The sequence below is a fragment of the Chiloscyllium punctatum genome, chromosome 48 (genome assembly GCF_047496795.1).
Source record: "Chiloscyllium punctatum isolate Juve2018m chromosome 48, sChiPun1.3, whole genome shotgun sequence".
In the NCBI taxonomy this organism is placed as follows: domain Eukaryota; kingdom Metazoa; phylum Chordata; class Chondrichthyes; order Orectolobiformes; family Hemiscylliidae; genus Chiloscyllium; species Chiloscyllium punctatum.
In genome coordinates this window covers 60,242,963-60,267,675 of record NC_092786.1, presented here as the reverse complement: position 1 = coordinate 60,267,675, position 24,713 = coordinate 60,242,963, and the positions used below count along the sequence as shown (strand labels likewise).

Genomic DNA, 24,713 nt, shown 5'->3' with positions numbered 1-24,713 from the left:
TGGTCTATCTAGCCTTTCCTCATAATACCTGGAATGAGTGGATTGCCTTAAGTCGAATAAACCTTCTCTGAACTTCCCCCAATGCTTTAACATCCTCCTGTAAGTTTGGTGACCAGTACACAGTACTTTTGATGCAGTCTCAGCAAAGTCCTCTAATAAATGAGGCATAATCCACCCTTACAGTTACATTCAATGACCCAGCAATAAAACATAACATTCTATTAAGCACAATAACCATTTGCAATTCACACACAAGGTCTCACAGACTTTTATGATATTGAACTTGTTATTTTGTAAGGAGTTCTATCGATAAGTTACATTCACCACTTCAACCACTTGACTTCTTAGTCTCAGGAAGACTACTTGGAAGCATAGCGGATCAAAAACAAGAAATGTTCTTCTTTGGACAGACATGTTAGAAAAACCAACTCGCTATACTCTCATATCTCCAACAAGGAAAAAAATCTAAGAATCTGAAAATGTAAATAGATAGGCATCTTGATGCTCAAAAAGAGACTCAAAGTTAAGAAAGGTAAAAACAAGGACTGAAGATGCTGATGGAGGGCTTTTGCCTGAAACGTCAATTTTACTGCTCCTTGGATGCTGCCTGAACTGCTGTGCTTTTCCAGCACCACTCTAATCAAAGTTAAAAAAATCAGACACATCCTCTGTGATGGGTTACAACATCACAGTCTTATGTAACAGGGCTAAAGCCCTGGATTAATATAACAAGAAAAAAGCTGACATCAAGAAAAGGGACCTTAAAGCTCAGCTTGTTTAATGAGATATAAAAACCAAAATGATTCATTAACATCTGTTAGAATAGAGAAGGAAATCTGCCATTCTTACCAAGTCTGGTTATTATGCAACTCTAGTTTCACATCAACACGGTTGACCCTTAACTTCGAAATAAGCAACTTAGTTGCATCAAACACAAAATCCACGACTACCTTCTCAATGGAACTTGAGAATTAAGACAATTTTTCGACATAATGTAATTCTTACGAGAAAAGGCATGCTATATTAATTCTTCATAACTGAATGTACAAGATTGTCTGATATCCTGTCAGAATGTTACAGTGGTATTCTAAATGACTCTACCTTAGGACGTCTTAACCAATATTTTCATCATCGCAGAGTTGCAAATACAACAACTAAATGTGCAGACAATAAGAAAGTCAAAGAACATAACATAAGAACTAGGAACAGGAGTAGGTTATCCAGCCCTTCAAAAGGTGGTAGTCTCCAAGGTTAAAGGGGATACTTTGCAAGGATATTTAAATATGCTTGAGCAATAAGCAGATTGGTGACAATGTTTCACATGCAGAGTGAAAGTTTAGAAAGGACTGCTACATCAATGGAAAGAAAACAAAGCGCATGGGAAATGAGAGAGATCGGAGGTCCTTATTAGTAGTAACCTAAAGCTAAACCAATATCATCGGTGGGAATGAAAAAAAGAAATCAGAGATAAATTAAAAATTTAACATTGAACCAAAATGATGAGGATTCCTGCCCTATTATTAGAAAAACCTATTTTCTAATTAAACTGTTTATAGATGTTAACACACCCTGCTGGGACAGGTGAGACTTGAACCCACCAGTTTACAAATTGCAACCGTACTTAGAACACTGTATACAATTCTAGTCACCATAGTAGAAAAATGAATACTGCTGCTATTTAAAGGGTGCAGCAGAAAGTAAGATAATGACTGAGGCATAGGTAGACTGACTAACAAGTAGTGGTGTTGTAAACTTTATTTCTCACTGGAATAAAGGGATGGGGGGGGGGGTGGGTGATATGATTGCTGTTTTAAGATTTTAAAGAGACTGAATAATGTAAAGCAGGACAAACTGTTATACCTTATCCAGAATAGTAGACCTAGAGGGCATGACTTGTTTAATGAGAAATAATGCCAAATCAAATCTGCAGAAACAGTAATTCAGTGAGAAAGCAATATGGAATAACTCCCAAATGGAAATGATGAAAGCTGACATTTGAATCATCAAATGCAAATTAGATCGACATTTTAGAAATTAGCACACAGTACAAGTAATTTGAGACATAACATGCTGTGAATAGACCGCCCTTGAGAGTTCTGGCCTTGGGTTTTCAAAGGTCTCCATCACTGAGCTGTTTTCTCTGGAGCGTCGGAGGCTGAGGAGTGACCTTATAGAAGTTTACAAAATCATGAGAGACATGGATAGCGTAAACAACAAAGTCTTTTCCCTGGGGTGGGAATTAGAGGGCATAGGTTTAGGGTGAGGGGGAAAGATAATAAAAGGGACCTAAGGGGCAATCTTTTCATGCAGAGGGTGGTGTGTATATGGAATGAGCTGCCAGAGGAAGTGGTGGAGGCTGGTACAATTGCAACATTTAAAAGGCATCTGGATGGGTATATGAATAGGAAGGGTTTAGAGGGATATGGGCCAAGTGCTGGCAAATGGGACTAGATTAGGCTGGGATATCTGATCAGCTTGGACGAGTTGGACCGAAGGGTCTGTTTCCGCGCTGTACATCTCTGACTGTATGACTGGCATTTTGTGTCTCATGTGGATCTGCCATAGATTCATTGACAGAAATTGATCACTGTGATTAGTCAACAACGCCATTATCATTGTATCATGTGATTATAGTCGATGAGCTAGATCAGCTATTGCTATGCTAGTTAAGAACCTACTGTCTGGAAAGTTGAATAATTTCAGGTGCAGAATACCTACAAGAGGAGATGTCATATACCCTACAATCCTCATGTAAACAAATATGAATTAGAGAAATTCTGTCTTAATTGTTTCATAAGCTTCATAAATCTGGGATTGATGCATACACTGGCACACGAGGCCATTCCTTTCATTGTATCTAAATAGATTGAAAGAAAGCCAGCCAGTCTAATTCAGCTTGCTACCTCTTCCTATTAGACTTACAAGTTACGACACTGTATATATAATATATTTATACACACACACACACATATATATGTACTTTTAAGATGCTCCAAGGTTTCTGTCTCTACCACCCTTTGCAGCAAGGTGTTCCACATCCCTATCATTCTCAGTGAAAAAGAATTACTTTTAAATTACTTTAATTCTATGCCTCCTGATCATTGACCTCAGAATTTCCTATTCACTCTATTCAGAACTCTCATAACTTTGTGCATTTTAATTAGTCAACTTTGTTCCAAGAAAACAACCTCATCTTTCTGATCTTTCTTCAAAGCTACCCTGCAGGGATAGGTGGATATGCACTCCAAATTCTCTCTGTTTCTCCATACTTCTCAGTTTTTCGCCAATAATCTTCCCTTGTTTGCTCGCCTCACATGTATCACTTCACAATTCTTTGGACTGAATTCAATTTGCCAATTTTCAGCCTACCTAACCATTCCATTGATCTCTCACTGTGTACATATCTTCCTCACTACATCCACAGGGAATAATAAATGCTAACCTATTAATGGAAGCAAAGACCAGGAAGATCCCATTTGAATGCACAGTCTATTCAAAGTCTATTCTAGTTACCTTTCAAACAACTGATAATGGAGATATATAAGAAAGGAAGCAAGAATAAACCTTGAGACATCTCAATCCTGTGCCACTACTTAACAAATGATCTTCAATCTTAATTCCACATTCCTATCTGACCCCCACAACTCAAGTATGGAAATATTGTTTTTCTTATGGAAAGGCAATTAGATGTTGGCATTAAAAAGTCTTGAAGAGCTTGTACATGAATGTTATTTTTAACAATTTGAAAATATCCCATTTATCTATTCTCCATATCAAAGTGATTAACCTCACATTTCCCGATATTGTATGCCATCAGCCGCATTATTCCTCACTCAATTAACCTATTTATATCCCTTTACAGATCTTTGTGTCTTTTACACAACTTATTTTCTCATCTTTGTATCATCCATAAACCTCAGTACAATTCATTCAGTTTATTTAAGTGGAGTGTCGGAGGCTGAGGGGTGACCTTATAGAGGTTTACAAAATTATGAGGGGCATGGATAGGATAAATAGACAAGGTCTTTTCCCTGGGTTGGGGGAGTCCAGAACTAGATGGCATAGGTTTAGGGTGAGAGGGGAAAGATATAAAAGGGACCTAAGGGGCAACTTTTTCGCGCAGAGGGTGGTTCGTGTATGGAATGAGCTGCCAGAGGAGATGGTGGAGGCTGGTACAATTGCAACATTTAAAAGACATTTGGATGGGTATATGAATAGGAAGGGTTTGGAGGGATATGGGCCAGTGCTGGCAGGTGGGATTAGATTGGTTTGGGATATCTGGTCGGCGTGGATGGTTTGGACCGAAGGGTCTGTTTCTGTGCTGTACATCTCTATGATTAAGTGATTGATACGAATTGTAAATAACTGAGCCACGGTACTGATCATCACAATGGAAGTACTGAAGTTGAAGAGAGATGTTTTTCAAAGGCACTTTTTAAGTACTTGTGTTATTCACATTTGCCTTTGACCATGGACTCCTGCTTGTCAAAGTGTATGAACATGAAGATAAATAACTGAGGTCACAGGCCTCAACATACACGACATGCCTTCCTAAAATTAATCCCGACTGTTTACAAAATGTAACATCAATGCTGCATGACAAACTGCTTTTATACCAACAACTAATGAATTGGTAATGGGAACTACAGAATCAATGTAAACTTTACAAAATCTGATTTGCATTAATTTAGTTTTCAAGAACAGAAAGTTGCTGGTTTTTTTTTTAAAAGAGCAGGAAATCCACATTTCTGAAAAAACTACAATGTCAACTAAAAGTATAATTTAATTCAAGGTCCACTGGAAAGATCAGAGGAGTGGATTAGTTGGACAGGTCTACCAAAAGGCACAATAGTCCAAATGACCACATTCTGTTTTGTACTGGTCTATGAATCTAACATAGCAAGCCTTCATTAGGTATCTTAAGAGATTCCATATACGACTCGGTATTTGATGGAGAAACAAAAAGTAGTATAAGGCTGCATCCACTCTGGTAAAAACTACTACTACTAACTTTCATATCATGACTGACTGCTTAATAGTAACCTTTCTACAAATAAATATTCACAACAGCAACTAGCTACTACAAACAAGACGACTGTTTATTGAATACTCATGAAACAGATGTGTTGCCAAAGCCATTGGTTACATTCATCAAGTCAAATGTAAGAATACCAAATTTCAAAACAATTACGACAATTTTTACTTTCTTACAATGAATGCTGCAGGAAGTTCTGTACTGTTGTTTCTGGAAACAGTGTACAGCCTTAAAATAGGTGGTTTCTGGATCCCACTGGGGATACCACAACATACATATACACACTAAAATTTGTAATAAAACAATTAATACTTAAAACCAGTGCAAAATCACCATTCTTTTCATCCTGTTCAGGCTGTTATGAAAACTACCCTATGATAAATTTGACATTTGCACAGCTCTCTGAGCTTAGCGAGCACTGAAGAAGTGTTTCAGCTATCTAAACACACACAAAGGGAGGTAAATCACCACGACTCTCACCTTCTAAAGACTAACCAAAACTCTGCACTGCCCAAATTCTGCTGAACATCTGCTCACTTACTGGCTCTCAGCCAGGAATGTTACATGCACAGGAGAACCAAAAAGAAATTACAAACTACACCAAGAATTAGTACTGTGAAAGTAAAGTGCCTCAGTGTCACACCATATCTTTCCCCACCTTACTCATGAAGGTAGTGATTGTTACCAGGACACCACTCAACTTATACACAGGTACTGATGTCTGGTCCAGGAGATCAATATACTATGCACATTTTACACATAAATTCTATACTCACTCTCACACCACTTCCAGCAAGTGGAAAGTGTATATGCACTCAGGTGCAGGAATTCTGAATCTTTCCTATTTTTCCCACCCAGGTATCCATCTGAGTGAGCAAAGCATAAATAAAGATAAGGTAAGCATGACATGTGGTGATTTAGCTGATCTCCCCGATGAAGAGCAGCCAAAGTGTAAAGGGAGGCAAAATTTCTAGATTCTACCCTGGCAATGAATTTTTATAAGATGGAAATACTTTTATAAGATGGCATAGGGAAAATTTGCATAAACAAGACTCTCTAAGCAGACATGGTAGGAACTTGCAATAACTTCATTCAGTAAATCTAAATGTGAAGCAAATGGTAGAGCTTTCACTTTGAATTAATACACTACATTCTCTCAACTGAGAGATTCAGAAAATTATTTCAGCCAATTAACACAAATGATGTCATCAATACCTTTGTTTTAGTGAAATCAAATTTACAATTAAAATTTATAAACCACATTGCTACATTATTATATTTTTCAAACATTTGTTGATGAAATTGAATTGTGCAACATTTTAGCAGATCAGTATTCAGTGATGACTCTAATCACAAACGGGGATGTGGACTGTTTACAGCAGACATCTCAACACACTATCACAGTACCAACAATGCACAAGATCCTGCACCCCCACCGGGAAGACAGCTACACCAATACCAGCATCCTGGTATCAGGCCAACACCCCCAGCATCGAGGCACTGACCACCTTTCATCGGCTACGATGGGCTGGGCACATTGTCTGCACGACTTACACAAGACTCCCCAAGCAGATGCTCTAATCCCAACTCAGAAACGGAAGGCGAGCCCCAGGTGGACAGAGGAAGTGCTTCGGAATTCCCTTAGGATAAAGTGTGGCATTTCCACAGACACCTGGGAATCACTGGTCCAAGACTGTCCAAAGTGGAGGAACAGTATCTGGGAGGGCTTTGAGAACCTTGAGACTTACCGTCAGGAAAAAGCAGAAGCTAGGCAAAAACAGCAAAAAGAGCGCAATGCCACACTAACACCCCATCCACCCATTTCCACGATCACCTTCTGCCCCTAGTTTGGCAGAGTTTGCAAAAGCCACCTTGGATTATTTAGCCACCAACAGACGCACCAAGAGTGGAAGAAAGTTATCCTCATCTGCAACGGAATGCCAAGGGACTCTCAATACCGGCAAAACCAAGGAACTCATTATTGACTTTTGGCGGGATGTTACTCATGTCCCCCTAAACAAATATGCCAAAGTTAATAGCACAGAGGTGAAATGAGTGGAGAATGTCAAACTCCTGGGAGTTGTCATCCACAACAAGCTTTCTTGAACTCTTCATGTGGATGCACTGGTTACACAGGCCCAACAACGTCTCTTCTTCCTCAGGTAGCAGAGAAATTTTGGCAAGACAACGAATCCCCTTGCCAACCGTTATGGGTGTGCCATCGAGAGATTTCTGTCTGGATGTATCACTACCCGATATGGTAAGTGAACCATTCACGATTGAAGACAGTTACAGAGAGTGGTGAACTCGGCCCGAACAATCACAAAGGCCAACCTCCCATTTATAGAATCTACCAGGCCCGCTGTCAAGGAAAGGCCACCAGCATTCTCAAAGATCCATCCCACCCTGGCAATGCTTTTCTACAATGTCTACCAATCGGGGATAAGGTACAGAAGCCAGAACACATGCACCAGCCGGTTTCGAAACATATTCTACCTATTGTTGTTAGAATACTGAATGGACTCTCAAACTCTTAGCATTTGCCTGTAGCTGTGTTTTTGTTTTGCCGCTGTTTACCTATTATTTACTTATCTATGCTATTTAACCATGTGATCTGCCTGTATTGCTCGCAAGACAAAGCTTTTTACTGTGCCTTGGTACACGTGACAATAAAGTCAATTCAATGATGATAATGATGTAATCACAAACTGTCAGTTCAATTACCATTTATTTTGAGGTAAAAAGTGAGATCTAAATATGAAAATTTTCAAACTTAAACTGCAGCATAGTGTGAAAGCAACATCAGCAGCAGCAATGGCTTACACGAGTGTTTTCTTGAACTTAACTCCCTATGATGAAAACAAAACAAGCGACACTCACATTGGGCTAACAGCTCACAACCACAGAAACAAGTTAACTGATTTGCCAAGTTGTGGATGAAGCCTTCTATTAAAATACGCTAAACTTTTCCCTCAAATTAATTTTAAATAGATGGATCTTAGTTGGCTAACAGTTGCTTTGAAAACATGCAATTCCTAAACTATTTAGCTTTTAAAAAAAGTTTATTTTTCATACATCATATGACTGCTGTGAAATTGAACCTCTGAGCAAAATGACACTTTCCCTCATCCAGTCACAACTTACTCAAAAAGAAACAATTTGTACAGCAAAGGATAAATTTACACGCGCAAGCACAGGGTTTTCCCAGTGACATTTGCAGAGATGTATCAGTGTATTTTCGATACTATCAATAGAGCTGATGCTAAACCACAATGTGAATCCCAGAAAGTCCCTATTAACAAAATAACCCAGAAACATCTTGATACCCAACATTCATTTTAAAGTAAATTTCATCATATCCCCTTGGATATATACAGCAAAAGAATATTGTCCAGTGAAGAATGAATATGCCAAAGTTAATACATACACCTGTGCAATATGCCTTTATTAAACCAACATTTTAAGTTCTTTTTAGGAGCTCACAGTAGTTATGCCACGCGATTCCTCCAATTAAACCTAAAGCGATTAGCTTATGAAACATCAAATATGAATTCTAATTTTAAAAAAACACAAATGAATCCTAACAGAGCTCAACCGAAAGATAATTTCTACTCACAAACCGAGCCCAGGTGGGAATAAGGAACAGGAGACTGTCTCCAAATGTTTAAACAAAACTGGACTGAATCTCATTGGTTATTTCTGTGTATCCACTTTGCTGGCACCACACATACTTTAAATAATGAATACCGTTATTCATTAGTCACCCTTTCGTGGTTTGAAAATACCTTCCAGAACTTTAAAAATAAAACCAAAATTTTTGAGCATTATCTGACCCCAAAAGCAGACAAACTGAAAGAAATCTTAAGATGGAGAATAGATTATTTATTTTATAGACTTACATAGCTATAAACATATATGACCAGTGTGGTCATTAAGAATATTATTCAAAGACAGAGGATTATAGGAACATTTTTGGGGTGGGCAGTTTATAAAGAACATTGGAGGGTGTTTATATAAAGGACTATTAGGAAAGAGGGTTTATACAGAACATTAGGAGGGTACACAAAAATACTGGGTATTATAAATTACCTTGGAGGAGGGTTACAATGAACAGCAGGCAATGTTACAAAAACATGGGGAATTATAATGAACACAGGGCAGCCAGAAAGACCCTGGGGATTATATTGAAATTAAGAGGTTTTATAAAATCACTGGTGGGAATATACTGAATATGGGTGGTGGGGTGGGAGTTTATAAAGAACATTAAGTTGGGTAAATTACAAAGAACATTAAAATTGGGGAAGTTATAAAGAAGAATAGAGGGATATAAATAACATTGGGGATTTATAAAATCAATGGGTTGTGAGGATTTAATAAAACATTACGAGGGGTCATAAAATTACTTCATTGGGGGGGTTATATGCACACCGGGCTAGGGTGGGGTGCATGTTATATACAAGGTGAAAACAATGACTGCAGATGCTGGAAACCAGATTCTGGATTAGTGGTGCTGGAGGAGCACAGCAGTTCAGACAGCATCCCAGTTACTTGGATACTCCCTGCATGTTATATACACACCAGGGTGTGTGTGTGTGTGTGTGTGTGTGTGTGTGAGAGAGAGAGAGAGAGACCAGGCGGGATGGAGGGCGTTATATACACACGGGACTTGGCGGGGGTGTGTGTGTGTGTGTGTGTGTATACAGACTGGGCTGGTTGGGGGTGTGTGTGTCATATAAACACCACGCAGGGGCAGGGGTGTGGGAGATATACACACCAGGTGAGGTGAGATTGGGGGGGGGTTGTTATACACACATCAGGCTGGGGGGGGATGTTATATACACATCAGGCTGGGGGGGGGATGTTATATACACATCAGGCTGGGGGGGGGATGTTATATACACATTAGGCTGGGGGGGGGATGTTATATACACATCAGGCTGGGGGGGGGATGTTATATACACATCAGGCTGGGGGGGGGATGTTATATACACATCAGGCTGGGGGGGGATGTTATATACACATCAGGCTGGGGGGGGGATGTTATATACACATCAGGCGGGGGGGGGGATGTTATATACACATCAGGCTGGGGGGGGGATGTTATATACACATCAGGCTGGGGGGGGGATGTTATATACACATCAGGCTGGGGGGGGATGTTATATACACATCAGGCTGGGGGGGGATGTTATATACACATCAGGCTGGGGGGGGATGTTATATACACATCAGGCTGGGGGGGGGTTGTTATACACACATCAGGCTGGGGGGGGGATGTTATATACACATCAGGCTGGGGGGGGGATGTTATATACACATCAGGCTGGGGGGGGGGATGTTATATACACATCAGGCTGGGGGGGGGGATGTTATATACACATCAGGCTGGGGGGGGGATGTTATACACACACCGGACTTGGGGGGGGGGGGCAGGGGTTCCGTTAAGTCCAAGATGACGGCAATGCGCCTGCGCACTGGTCCCGGTCACCAGCCGTTCACTAAACCCGGAGAATGTGGCGGCGATACGATGTGGAGGGTCTCCCAAAACTCACCGCTCTCCGCCTCCCCCCCAGGAAGGGGTGTCTTCTGCTTTTTCACCAGACTGAGGATTCAGACCAAATTCGAATTAAAGTGGTCTTTAATTCATGGTGAGTGCCGTCTGCTAACGGGAATCTCGCGGCTCAGTCCCGTGCCGTCCGGCGCCATTTTGGTTGTGAAGGAAACTCGCGCGTGACCGCGGGTGCGCGCCTGGAGCAGCCGGAGTCCGAGCGGTCCTAGCGCTCATCGCGTTAGGTTTCTTGGAGCATTGACCTTCATCACTGGGAGGCGCTTCATCGCAATTCCCTAAAGAGATAAAGTAACTGTGAAGCTGCTTCATGCAATGTCCGAATGATCAGATAAAGTCAGGAAATACTGGAAATACTCAACAGCTTGGCAGTGTCTGTGGATAGGAAAAAGTGCAGGTGCTGGAGATCAGATTCGAGAGTGTGGTGCTGGAAAAGTGCAGCAGGACAGGCAGCATGAGAAATGGTCCTGATGAAGGGCTTTTGCCCGAAATGACAATTCTCCTGCTCCTCAGATGCTGCCTGTGCGTCTGTGGATAGACAGGGTTAACGTTTCAAGAATGTGACCCTCACTTCTGAAGTACTACGTTTGTTTTTCTCTACAGATTGTGCCCAACCTTCAGACCCAGTATTTTGTAGTTTTATTTCAAACTCTCAACTTACGAGGAGGTTCTGATTGATGAGACAAAGCAACAGCAGAGAAGGCAACACACCCTAAACCCGGATGCCGCTATCTCCTGGGACATCCTGTGCCACATGCCTGAAGATAAGTGGCTCAAAAATTGGCCTGATCAGTCAAATAAAGAACCCTTGCAGAATTTTGGAAGCCTGAGTGGACATCATCTTTGAAACCAGTGGGCAATCAACAACCACTGTTCAACCACATTGGCTTATCCTCTTATGAGTTGAGCATTGGGACTTTTCTGTATATCTCTCCAATTTGTTCCTGGGAATAACTAGTGTATTACTAATGCTTGTTGAGGCCAAAATCTTTAATTGCCTACTGTTTTAATAGAGTTGTTGGGAGTTATAGCCCAGAAACGGGCTGCTGTTGCTTTTGCTCTACAGAAACTCCACTTTATCCCCGTTAAACCTTCTCTTGCGTTTGTGTCTTGTGCTAGCTAGCTTCTCTTTTAATGCATTTATGCTATTCATCTTTACTGTTTTTCACTGTAGTAGTGAGTTCCACATTTTTGCCACCCTTTGGATAATGTTTCTCATGAATTACATATTCAAGCTATCAGTAACAATATTATATTTATGACCCCCAATTGCAGACTTTCGTCTAAGTGGACATGTAATCTCCATGTCTGCCTAGGAACTTCATAATTTTAATGAATTTTAATTAGACTTTGGGATTCCCTGCCTCAAAAGACAGTTGGGGGAGTGGTGTGGTATTGATTAATTCTAGGCCAGATGGTTGGTTTCTTGTTAGGCTGGGAATTAAGGGCAGTCAAGATAGATGGAAATATGAAATTCAAAACACAAACAGATCAGCCATGTTCTTATTGAATGGCAAAGCAGGTTTGAGGAGCCAAATGGTCTATGTCTGCTCCTATTTCATAAGTTTGTATTTTCATTGGTCATTTCCCAGCCCTTTTTATTTCTCAAGAAATGAGCCCCAGCCTAATCCTTGCTGATTGTTATAAAATCTCAGTTCTGGTGTCATCCTTATGAATCTTTTTTTTGCATCTTCTTCTGTGACTCCAATGCAATGTTATAATATGGGGATCAGCACTGTGCAAAACAATCCAAATGTGCTTGAATTTACTTAATTTATACTTTTTTGCTATTTTTACTTGGAATTAAAACAGGAGAAGGAGCTTCTAGTGTTTCTGTGATGAGCAGATCCAGAACTTGGTGAATTCTCCATTTTGAGATATGACTCAGACTCAATTCTAAATATTTCACAAAAGAAAAATCAGTAACTGCAGGAGATCATAGTCTGGGATGTTGAGACCACAGACAAGGATCTTACAACAACAAAAACTACTTGCATTTTTTATAACTCCTTCAGGGTAATAAAATATTTTGAAATGGTTCACAGAAGCATTCTAACCTGGCACATAAAACTGAGCTACACAAGATAGACAAATTATGGAAAACTTGGACCAGGAGGTATTTTAAAGAGGATATTAAGGAAGGAGTAAACATTTGAGAGGTGGAGTGGTTAAAGAATTAATTCCAGAGCATTGCCTTCAGCTTTCTAAGCCTAATGGTGAAACAATTAAAATTAGGATTCTCAAATCAGTGAGAATTGGAGGAGTGGAGTGGAGTTGGTGAAGATACATAAATAGAGAAAGTGAAACCATCGAGTGATTTAAAAGCGAGAGTGTAAATTTTAAAATTGAGCCTTTACTTAACTGGAAACCAGTGAATATCAGTGAACACAGGGGCAGTGGGTGAAAGGGATTTGGGTTGGCTGTGGACAAGGGCAGCAGAAAATAACAGGACAGAGAGGTTAGGATTACATGAAGGTGATAGAGATAAACCAGAAAACTATAAACAGTGAGTCTAATTTGGAGAAAAAAAATCTCCATTTAAAAAGGCAAGGCTTGGTCAGAGATAGTCAATGTGGATTTGTCTGAAGGAAATAACGCCTAACAAATCTGATGGAATTTTTCAAGATGGTAACCAAGTGTTTGGCTGAGGGTAGGGCAGCAAAGGAAAAATCTGGAATTAAGAGTTAAACATGACCACAAAACTATTGTGAATTGTCAGAAAAATCCATCTAGTTCACTAATGTACTTTAGGGAAGGTAACTGCTATCCTTAACTGGTCTGACCGACATATGACTCTAGAGACCCAGCAATATGGTTCACTCTTGATTCCTGTCTGGGACTGGCAATAAATGCTGGCCTAACCAGCATTTATTTATCCTGTGGATAAATTTTAAAAAAAGTTGATGTAGTTTTTATGGACTTCAGCAAGGCCATTGATAAGGTCCCACATGAGAAACTGATAAAGGAGGTAAAAGCTTAGGGGATCCAAGATAACTTTGCAAGATGGATCCAAAATTGGCTGAGTGGCAGAAGACAGAAGATGGTGGTAGAAGGCTGTTTGTATGTTTGGAGCCCAGTGTGCGGTAGTATACCGCAGGGATCAGTGCTTGGTCCCCTATTGTTTGTTATATTCATAATAATGTAGATGAAAATATGAGGGATAATAAGTTTGTGAATGACACAAAGATTGATTGAGTGGTTGACAGGAAGAAAGTATGGGTTACAGGAAAATATAAGCGAATTGCTCAGATCAGTGGCAGATGGAATTTAACCCTGATCAAGTGAGGTGGTGTTCCTTGTAAGAAAGAACAAAACAAGGGAGTTCTCAATGAATGATAAGATACTAGGAAGCTCAGAGGACCAGGGGTATTAAGAGGTGCTTGTCTACATCTCTATGAAGGTGGCAAGACAGGGAATAGGGTAGTTCAGAAGGCATACAGTTGCTTGCCTTTATCAGTCATGGCATACATTATAAGAACAGAAGTTATGTTGGGAGCTCTACAAGACTTTGGTTGGGCTACGGCTGGAGTACAGTGTGCAGTTCTGGTCACATTGTAGTAAGGATATGATTGCACTGGAAGGGGTGCAGAGGGGATTTACCAGGATAGTGCCTGGGATGGAGCATTTCAGCTACAAGGGGAGGCTGGTTAAGCTTGTGTTGTTTTCTTTGGAGCAGGGAAGGTTGAGGGGGAGCCTGATAGAGATGTATGTGATTATGAGGGACATTGACAGGATGAATAGAAAGCAGCTGTTCCCCTTAGTTGAAGGGTTAATAACAAAGGTACATCATTTCGAAGAGAAAGGCAGGAGGTTTAGGGGGGATTTGAGGAAACACATATTCACAGACAAGATGGTGGAGGTCTGAAATGCACTGTCTGGGAGGGTAATTGAGATGGGAAACCTCACAACCTTTAAAATGTATGTGGATGAGCAGTTGAACTGTCATAACATTTAAGGCTATGGCATAGGGCAGGAAAGTGCGACTAGAGTATAATTAGCATGTTTTTGGCAGCAGAGACCAGAAGGGCCAAAGGGTCTCTTCTGTACAGTATTATTCTTTAGTGTCATATGGTAAAGAGCAAGCACAGCTTTGATGGACCAAATGGCCTCTTTCTCTACTGTAAGTTTCTACGATTCAGACTGGAGTAATCTCCTGGAACAGTGCAATAGCTGGGTTGCACTCTCAGTTATATCACAATGAATGTACTGGCTGCTTCCAAACAAACTTGGACATCTCTTGACTCGGTATGTAAACAGTTCACCGTCGCCCTCCTCTGCCCACAAGCTGATATTTCTTGAGTTGAACAATAGTTTGTAGCGAAAGAAACATGACTAACTTCACTAGGCAGTCAGCATTTTCCAATTACAAAACATCAAGTGTATTCAGTGTCTACGCTTTAGACTGTGCCCTGACTTGCCAGCATTACTGCTCCCTGAATAGTCAGATAGTGTGCAAAATATTGTGCAAGTTAATGCTTGTTTTCCATAGAGTAATTGCTACACACGCATCTTAAGGGAATCAAGGGTTCCATTATGTTTAAAGAGAATTGGCGGAATATGTTGTGGTTTGGGGGGATCTTGGATTCTCTGCTCCAATCACCATTTGCCTGGAATCCCGAGATATCACCAAATACACTAACAGTGACATTTGATCAGGCAGCAACCGAGGGGCAAGGATGTTTCAAGCATAAGCTCTTCATCAGGACTGAGGGGGTGGCCCAAGGGAGCTGAGAAATAAATGGGTGGGGGGGTGGGGGGTGGGGCTAAGGGGAGAAAGTAACAGGGAATATGTTAGGTAGATGAAGGTAGGGGTGAAGGTGATAGATCGGATAAGAGGGTGGAGCGGATAAATGAGAAATTAGGACAGTTCAAGAGGGCAGTATCGAGCTGGGAGGTTGGATCTGGGATAAGGTGGGGAAATGAAACAGGTGAAATCCATATTGATCCCGTGGAGCTAATTCAAGATGATTTTATCTAATCTGACACATTCTACGTTGGATTAGGTTGGTCGAGTGCAATCTGGGTCAGCCTAAACTAACTCGCTAAGTGCAATTACTTTTTGAATCTCAACGTGGAGAGATTGTTTTGTTTTTTTTTGTGATGGTTTTAGTTTCCTGTTAACATTTTTGTAATATAAGATTGTTATGTTGTTTTTCCTTTGTATTTTTATAATTCTGTAAAAGTATAAAAACCTTTTCTAATAAAAAGAAATGTAAAAAAAAAACGTTTCAAGTGTTTTTCAGTTTACTAGACCCAAAAGCAGAATGGATAAAGTGAGGACCGCAGATGCTGGAAATCAAAGTCAAGAGTGTGGTGCTGGAAAAGCACAGCAGATCAGGCAGCATCCAAGGAGCAGGAGAATCAACATTTTGGGCATTAGCCCTTCATCAGGAAAGAGGCTGTTGGTTGGGTGAGAAGAGGTGGGGGTGAGGGGGGGCTCGTTGAGGAAGGTAGCTGAGAATGTGATCGGTATATGAAGGTGAGGGAGAAGGTGATAGGGCGGAGAGGAAGGTGGAGCGGGGATAGGTGCTGCCTGACCTGCTGTGCTTTTCCAGCAGCACACTCTCAATCCTAAAGGGAGAATGGTTGTGAAATGGCACCTGCACAACACAAAGATGAATTTAAGCATTTTGGGTCCTATACTAAAAAATGGAAGCCTTTGTGTAATTCAGTGGGGCTGGGGTAGGAACTAGCTGGATGGGTATTTGTTGAACATAATTATAGTTAGATTTGAATTTCCAATTGTTTATCTCAGGATTCAGTGTTGGATTATTACTCTTTACCACTGTTGTTAATGATCTGGATGTGTGCATTGCAAGTCATGATCTGCAAATTTAAGATTTGTTTGAGTGTGGGGATGATAGATCCTGTCAGTCTCAAGTGGATCTTGATGTATTGAGAGATTAGGTTCACGACTGTCAAATGATGTTTAACTTGGATAAATGCAGTGTTTTGTGGGTAAGCATGGTGGAAAAAGCAACAAATAAATGGAGAAAGAATACCCTGGGTGATTGAAAATAGGTCTCAAAATGTTTGTATGCAATAGCCAGAGTTTGGGGGCATTCATTAACACAAGGCATGAAATTCCTTTCATGGCTAGGCCTTGTTTAGGAGACTTGTTCTGATTTGGGCTCCAGATATAACATGTGATGTTGAAGCATTGGAAAGGCTGCAAACAGAAATTGCAATTTTAAAGGCCAGCTCGAAACATCTTGATGAAGAAAGGCTAGAAAATACTAGAACTAAAGTACACTTTAGAAAAGTGTAGATTTACAGATGACTTGACTGATATTTATAAAATAAAAAGATTAGCTTGTGTTTGAGCTAAATAGATAAGGGAGAATCATTGTCCGCAGTATCACTACAAAAGCAAAAAAACAAAGTGCTGAAAAAACCTCAATCATTGTGGCAGAATCTGTGGAGAGAAACAGTGTTAACATTTAAGGTCAATGGTCCTTTGTTAGGACAATGAGATAAGGTTATGGAAGGCTAGATCTAGGTTCAAAGTCAGGAGATGGATCTTCTTCCAGAGATTGGTAAGTTTATGATGCTCCTGAATTCCTTCAAGAAGCTGGGCTTGTTTAGATTCTTACAAAGTACTGCTACGACAGGGAATTATCAATGTCAGAGACAACTCTTCAACCAGTTTTAACTATCTAAGGCGTTGGAGTGGAATTTCCCAGCTTTATTTCTTTCCAAAATTTTCCTTTTGTTTGTGCTTTCTCACTTCTTCTTGGAGGTCACATGGTGGGGAATGTAATTATATTTGTACAAAGTGAATGGACTCTTTTATTGTTTCTCTCTCAGCAGGAACTGCCAGACCATGCTGAGCATTTCCAGCATTTTCTCTTTTTATTTCAGATTTCCAGCATCCACAGTATTTTGCTTTTTGACTCTTCTTGCCTGAAGTGAGCTGTATGTTGTTAATTTTTTGAGTGGTTTATAAATGAAATATGAACTTACCTTATTTAAAGTCGTTCTTCTGAAAACAATGTGCTCTTCATAGAATCATCAGATTCTCTGTGTGATGGAGATTACTGTTTATGAGACTTACTTCTGTTCTTTGCACAACTCATCAATGTCCGCTCCCAACACCAGAACAACCAGAACTTGGAGTCAAAGTATCAGCAAGTGCTGTGTGTTCACCTCTGCCCCAGTGAGAGGAACCCCATTGTGGAAAAGTTCAATAAGAACAATGATTTCAGATATGCAATGCTAAAAATCTTCCCATGTTAGATTAAAACATTTGTACACTCTCTGTTCTCTTGCAGCAATGTGATATTTCCAGCTCCCACACAAAAGTGATAATTGTTAGTCTAGTATCAATCTGTGGGAAGGTTTGATATGTGAAGGCACAAGGACTGGGAGTTGGAAAGTTGAGAATTTAGGATCCTTGAATCTAGAAGGAGAGACAATATTTATTCCATCAGCAAAGGCTGACTTTGAATCCTGCAGTGGACTGATGCATAACAATTCTAACTCCCCATCCACTGTTGCAATTTATATCACAGCAAGCTGAATTCTTATGGCATTGCTCATGTCCATTTGGGTCGAAAGCACAATTAGAGGTTTCTCTAGTGAGGTGGAGCTGAGAATAATCCTTCACTTTAATGCTCAAAGAGAAGCAGTCCCAAGAGGAATGCGTTGAAGTTCATTGGAAGAGAGTTTTAGTTGCTAATGAATCCCTGATTTCTGCCATTGAGTGGGGGCCAAGTTAGTGAAAGTCTGAAGAACCAATACGAAATAATTTGTTTCACCTTTTGTGTTACATGCTCTTGCTTTACATGTGACACCTGAAATGTAACCTGTGTAAAGAGCCATATGGCAAGGAAATATACAGTTCAGTGGGTAAGAACATCTGCTGTTTGATAAACTCAGGAGTGGTATAAAGGAATACCATTAAATCTGATTATTTTACAAAGTACTTGAATTTGTTTACTATTATAGACTTTTATCTACTTTAACTGTTTCAATCCATTGAAGTATCAAATTTGACAAAAGTTAGAATTGATTGACAGCTCTGTCATATCACATGGCTGTTACAGGAAATTAAACTGTATTTATGTCATTGATTTCAATGCAATAAGCATTGCAGCACAATAGTAAAAATAAACTATAATAAACAAGTTTACTGTTTCAATACAGCTCATTTAACATTTCAATTACTCAATTTATCAAGGATAGAAAGAATCATTGGATCAGCCTTCTTGACAGTGAACCCATGGAAAGCGACTGGTCCAGATGGAGTCCCTGGCCACGCACTCAAATCCCTGCCTGGACCAGCTGGTGGGAGTATTTGTTGATATCTTTAACCTATCCTTAGAATGATCTCAAGTCCCTATCTGCTTCAAAAAGTCCATTATCATCCTGGTGCCAAAGAAAAATCAGGCAACGTGCCTTAATGACTACTACCCAGTGGCTCTGATATCCATCATTATTTGATTTGATTTATTGCTGTCATGTGTACCGGGGTACAGTGAAATGAGTTGTCTTACATGCTTTACAGGCAGCTAGTACCGTATAAGTGCATCTGGATAGCAGGAACAGAGTGCAGGATACAATGTTACAGCTGCCAAAAAGGTGCAGAGTGAGATCAATGTTAACATTAAAGAGGTAAATTCAAAAGTCTGATAACAGAGGGATATAAGCTGTTCTTGAATGTGTTTGTATGTGTATACAAATTTTTATATCTTCTGCACAAAGGAAAAGGTTGGAAGAGAGTATAACAGGGTGGGAGGGAGGGATCTTTGATGTTGGTTGCTTTCCTGATGCAGCCAGAGGTACAGCTGGAGTCAATGGATAGAAGGCTCGTTTGCGTGGTGACTGGACTGTGTTCACAACTCTCTGTAGTTTATTTTGGTCTTGGGAACAGCAATTGCCATACCATACTGTGATGCATCCAGATAGAATGCTTTCTATGGTGCAGCAATAAAAATTTGCTAGAGCCTTTATGGACATGCTTCCGGAGGAAGTAGAGGCATTGCTGTGCTTTCTTCACCATAGTGACAATGTCGGTGGACCAGGACAGGTTGTTGGTGATCATCACTCCCAGGAACTTGATGCTCTTGACAATCTCTACCTCAGCACCATTGATGCAGATAGGGACGTTCCCTCCACTTCACTTCCTGAAGTAATTAACCAGCTCCTTCATTTTGCTGACATTGATAGAAAGATTGTTTTGTTTATACAGGTCCATAAACCTCTGAAAGTGACAACACAGGGGGTTAAGGTTGTCAAGGCGGCATACAGTATGCTTGTCTTTAAATCGGCTGGGGCATTGAATATAAAATTAGTAAGTTATGTTACAGCTATACAAGAGTTTTAGTCAGGCCACATTTGGAGTATTGCATGCAGTTCTGGTCACCACACGACCTAAAGAACATGGATGCCCAGGAGAGGGCGCAGAGAAGGTTTACCAGGATATTACCTAGTCTGGAGGGTTTTAGTTATCAGGTGAGGTTGGATAAATTCAGATTGATACACTAGACCTGACTGAGGTCTGCAAAATTATGAGGGGCACAGATAGGGTGGATATTCAGTGTTTTTTTTCCCAGGGTGGAAAGATCAACTACAGGAGGGCACAGGTTCAAGGCGAGAGGAGAAAGGCTTAGGGGAGAAGTGTGGGGAAAATCTTTCACCCAGAGGGTGGTGGGTGCCTGGACTGCACTGCCACGAGGTGGTGGAAGCAGGCATTGTTTCAGGTGTACCTTGATAGACACATGAACGGGAATGAACAGAGGCATACAAACTGTGTGTGGGCAATAAGTAACAGGTCTACATAAGGAACAGGCATTGGTGCAGGCTTGGTGGGCCGATGGGCCTGTTCCTGTATTGAATTGTAATAAAAGCTTTTAAGCACCCTATCTCCATCCTGTATTCTGTCTTGTCTTTGTTTGAGATCCAACCTACATTATGAAGTGCTTTGAGAGATTAGTAATGGCACATGTCAACTCCAGCCTCCCAGTTTGCATTGATCTGATATAATTTGCCTACTGTCACAATAGATCCGTGGTAGATGCCGTCTTCCTGACCTGACACTCATCCCTGGAACAGTATGTCAGACTCCTATTTATTAACTTTAGCTCTGCCTTCAGTACCATAATTCCAACAAAACTCATCTCCAGACTCCAAGACCCAGGACTCTGCTCCCCCCTCTGTAACTGGATCCTCAACTTTCTGGCCCATAGATTGCAAACAGTAAGGATGATGACAACACCTCCTCCACAATAATCTACAACACTGGTGTCCAGCAAGGCGGGTTAATCAGCCCCTTACTATACTCCTTTTTACACAACTGTGTGGCCAAATTCTGCTCTAACTCCATTTACAAATTTGCTGATGACACCGCCATAGTGGGTTGTTCTCAAACATCAATGATACAGAGTACAGGAAGGAGATAGACAACTTACAGCCATGGTGTAAAAACAACAATCTCTCCCTCAATGTCAGCACAACAAAGGAGCTGGTCATTGACTTCAGGAAGCAGAACGGAAGTCTGTATCAATGGTGCGGAGGTGGAGGTGGTCAAGAGCTTCAAGTTCTATGGAGGAAATATCACCAAAAAGTCTAACTTGGTCCATCCATGTCAACACTACAGTAAAGAAAGCACACCAACACCTCTACTTCCTCAGAAGGCTAAGGAAATTTAGCAAGTCCACAAAGACTCTTACCAATTTTTATAAATACATCACGAAAAGCATCCTGTCTGGATGTATCACTGTTAGGCATAGCAACTGCTCTGCCCAAGAAATTAGAGAGTTTGGAATGCAGCCCAGTCCATCATGAAAACCAGCCTTCTTTCCACCGACTCTGTCTACACTTCCGGCTGCCTTGGGAAAGCAGACAACAAAATCAAAAACCCGTCCCACCCCAGTTATACTCTCTTCCACACTCTTCCATTGAGCAGAAGATACAAAAACTTGAAAGCACTTACCTACAGGTTAAAGAACAGTTTCTTCCCTGCTGTTATCAGACTTACAAATAGATGGCTCATGTATTAAAGTTGATCTTTCTCTGTATCTATAACACTATATTCTGCATTTTGTTCTATTATCCTGATGTACTTCTGTAAGGTATGATTTGTTTTGTTGGCATCCAAGCCAAATCTTCTCACTGTACCTTAGGACATGCAACATAATAAAAAAATCAAAATCAAGTCAAATCGTTCTCTTTAGTATTGCAATCACTTTTAGATCAAGGTTCTGCCCCCATTTGAGTTTGTGCACATTTAAAACATGGGAAGTTAAAAGCATCACAAATGGTGAACATTAACAGCTGATGAAGTGATTTTTACACCTTCAGAAAAATGCTTGTCATGTTGATTACCAAAGAAATTGTGAAAACCCTGGCATCTGATGTAAAAGAAAGACATTGAAATTAGTTTCTCACACCCAAACATAAATGCTTGTTAAAAGGAAATGTTTGAAATCTTAGTCAATTTTGAAGTTCGGCAAAATATTAAACTTGGTGAAAGTGAGGACTGCAGATGCTGGAGAGTTGAAAAGTGTGGCATTGGAAAAGCAGCATCCGAGGAGCAGGAGAATTGACGTTTTGGGCGTAAGCCCTTCATCAGGAATATGGGGTTGGGGACTGAGAGATAAATGGGAGAGGGTGGGCTGGGGGGGAAGGTAGCTGGGAAGGCAATAGGTAGATGCAGGTGGGGGTGATGGTGATAGGTTGGAGGGGAGGGTGGAGCGGATATTGGGAAGGAAGATGGACAGGTAGGACAATCCAAGAGGCGGTGCTGGGTAGGAGGTGTGGTTCTGGGGTGGGGTGGGGTGGGGTGGGCTGGGGTGGGGTGGGGTGGGCTGGGGTGGGGCGAGGCGAGGCGAGGCGAGGCGGGGTGATGAGGAAACTGGTGAAATTGTTAAATTTGTCAACCAAACCTTCTCTATATCTTGCATGAGCAAGTTGCTGTTAGCCATCAAAAAAGCTATCTTTGACTTATGTGAAGAAGGAAACTCACTGTGAAGCCAATCAACTTGAAGAATCCAAATAAGGAAGTCTCTGCTGGAATATTTGATTCACTATCAAATCTGGTTCAGAGAGAGAGAGAGAGAGAGAGAGAAAGAAAATGTTAGATTAAGATGGAATGATCGAAAATGAGAGAAACAACAATTTGTATTTATGATTTAAATTATTTTTCAATCACAAAAATTTCTTTAAAAATCTCCAAACAGTAACCAACATCTGAAAGAATCAAATTTCACATCTGGAAATATTAATTTTCAGAGGCACAAGTTATCAGTAATTAAAGCTTATTGCATTACTGAAAGAATGCTTTTTTAGAGTCAGCTGATCCTGTCATGACCACTGCCAGTTTCAGAGTGCTTTACAGAAAATGGATCATTTTTTTGAAGTGTAGTCTCTGTTGTAATATATGAAACACAGCAGCTAATATGCCCTCAGCAAACATTCACAAACAGGAATGTAATAACAGCCAGACAAAATTTCTTTTTCTGATGTTAGTACCTATGAGGATCTATACCTGGCCAGCCAAATATTCCAACATCCATTTATTCTGAGTACGAGTCCTGGAATAGATAGAGTACTTCCAAAACCTCAGCAACCACCTCTCTCAAAAGGTCATTATTGACAAGTAGATCTATCACTGGTTCAGCTGAACCAGATCCACTTTGTACAGATTAAGTTGAGACAACAAAGAGCTCTTCAGCTGACCAAAGCTTTTAGTTTACAAATCAGCTGCCATTACCACAATCCAAGACAGCACTGAGACCTGGAATCTGAGTACTCAAGAAATACAAATAACAATGTCTTCACCACATCCTTTGGATTTAATGGGAGGATGGTCACAAACTCTAGGTGCATTTAGGCAAAACTCCTTCAAAATCACGGTAGACAGTCTGGCTATGTGTCTATTGTACCTCACCAAGTCCAGTTCTCTTAACTCTCAAAAGACCCCGTTCCAGTGGAGGCCAAAGAAAACCCTCCAAATACACTGAGGCTTTCCTAGAAGGGCAGCAGTATTTGCATTAATAACACAGAGGCATGTGCTATTTCCTGTCTCTTCCTTGACAACCCCATTTTGCTTTCACTAATCTCTTCTTAGAAACCCATAGAAGCTTTCACCATCTACTTTTAGAGCTGAATTTTTGTTTTGGCTAAGTCTGAGCTGCATTAAATTTTTTGAATGATTTCTCACCATAAGGTTGAGCGGATTCTCTCTATATATCTTATCGAACTCATCTCATTAATTTCCTATCCATCTCTCACATCCAGTTTCGACCTCATCTGACCATGCATTGTTTCCAGAACAACTTGCTACTCCCTGAGGATCCTGGAATTCACTGGCATCAGAAAAGACGCCATCAGTCCGCAGCTGCCTATCTTACATAGTTCATTATTTGCCCAGGACATAGCAGACAGGGGGTAATCAGTGTTGCTGAGTGGGCTGGGACCTGGATCTCCGACTGGGATGGGATGAGGCTGATATGGGATGTTCTCGTCTCCCAGTGACCAGCAGAGAAGGCTCCGACACCAGGCCTGAGGTTACGCATCCACTCCCTCCACTACAGGTCAGTGCAGTCTCAGTGTCTGGAGGAATGTGGTCATCTTCCGCTTGGCAACCTTGCAACCCTCTGGACTCAATATTGAGTTCAATAATTTTTGGGCCTGAACTCCCCCATGTCCTCCCCCTGCACCAGGCCTTGTTTTAACATAGGAGAAAGTGAGGACTCCAGATGCTGGAGATCAGAGTCAAAAAGTGTGGTCCAGGAAAAGTACATCAGGAATGATGAAAGGCTTGAAATGTTGATTCTCCTACTCCTCTGATGCTGGCTGTGCTTTTCCAGCACCACACTTTTCAACTTGTTCTAACATAGTCTGCCATTACACACTACCCATTAATTCTCCATTAACAGGTATTCATCCTCCCAGCCAGATTGTTATCGACTCCTTTGTTTGTTCAACTGTTCTTCTCCCTCTTTGGGCTCTATCCCCAGCGTTTGTTTACTCCTTATTCTCCCCCACTCCATCCTCTGCATACAAACTGATATTTTTCCAACTACCATCAGTTCTGAGGAATGGTCACTGGACCTGAAACGTTAACATTAATTTCTGTTCACAGATACTGCTAGACCTGCTGAGCTTTTC

The 24,713-nt window shown here is 40.8% G+C and overlaps 1 protein-coding gene across 10 annotated transcripts in view; it reads right to left on the bottom strand.

Annotated features, from left to right (window-relative positions):
• Positions 1-10,758, bottom strand: part of dennd4a (DENN/MADD domain containing 4A) — a 157,961-nt gene extending 147,203 nt beyond the window's left edge. For all 10 annotated transcript variants that reach the window (XM_072565375.1, XM_072565377.1, XM_072565378.1 and 7 more), the window contains exon 1: positions 10,588-10,758. The gene's annotated coding sequence lies outside the window, so the exon portion shown is untranslated. The remainder of the gene's footprint in view (positions 1-10,587) is intronic.
• Between the last annotated feature and the right edge of the window lie 13,955 nt (positions 10,759-24,713).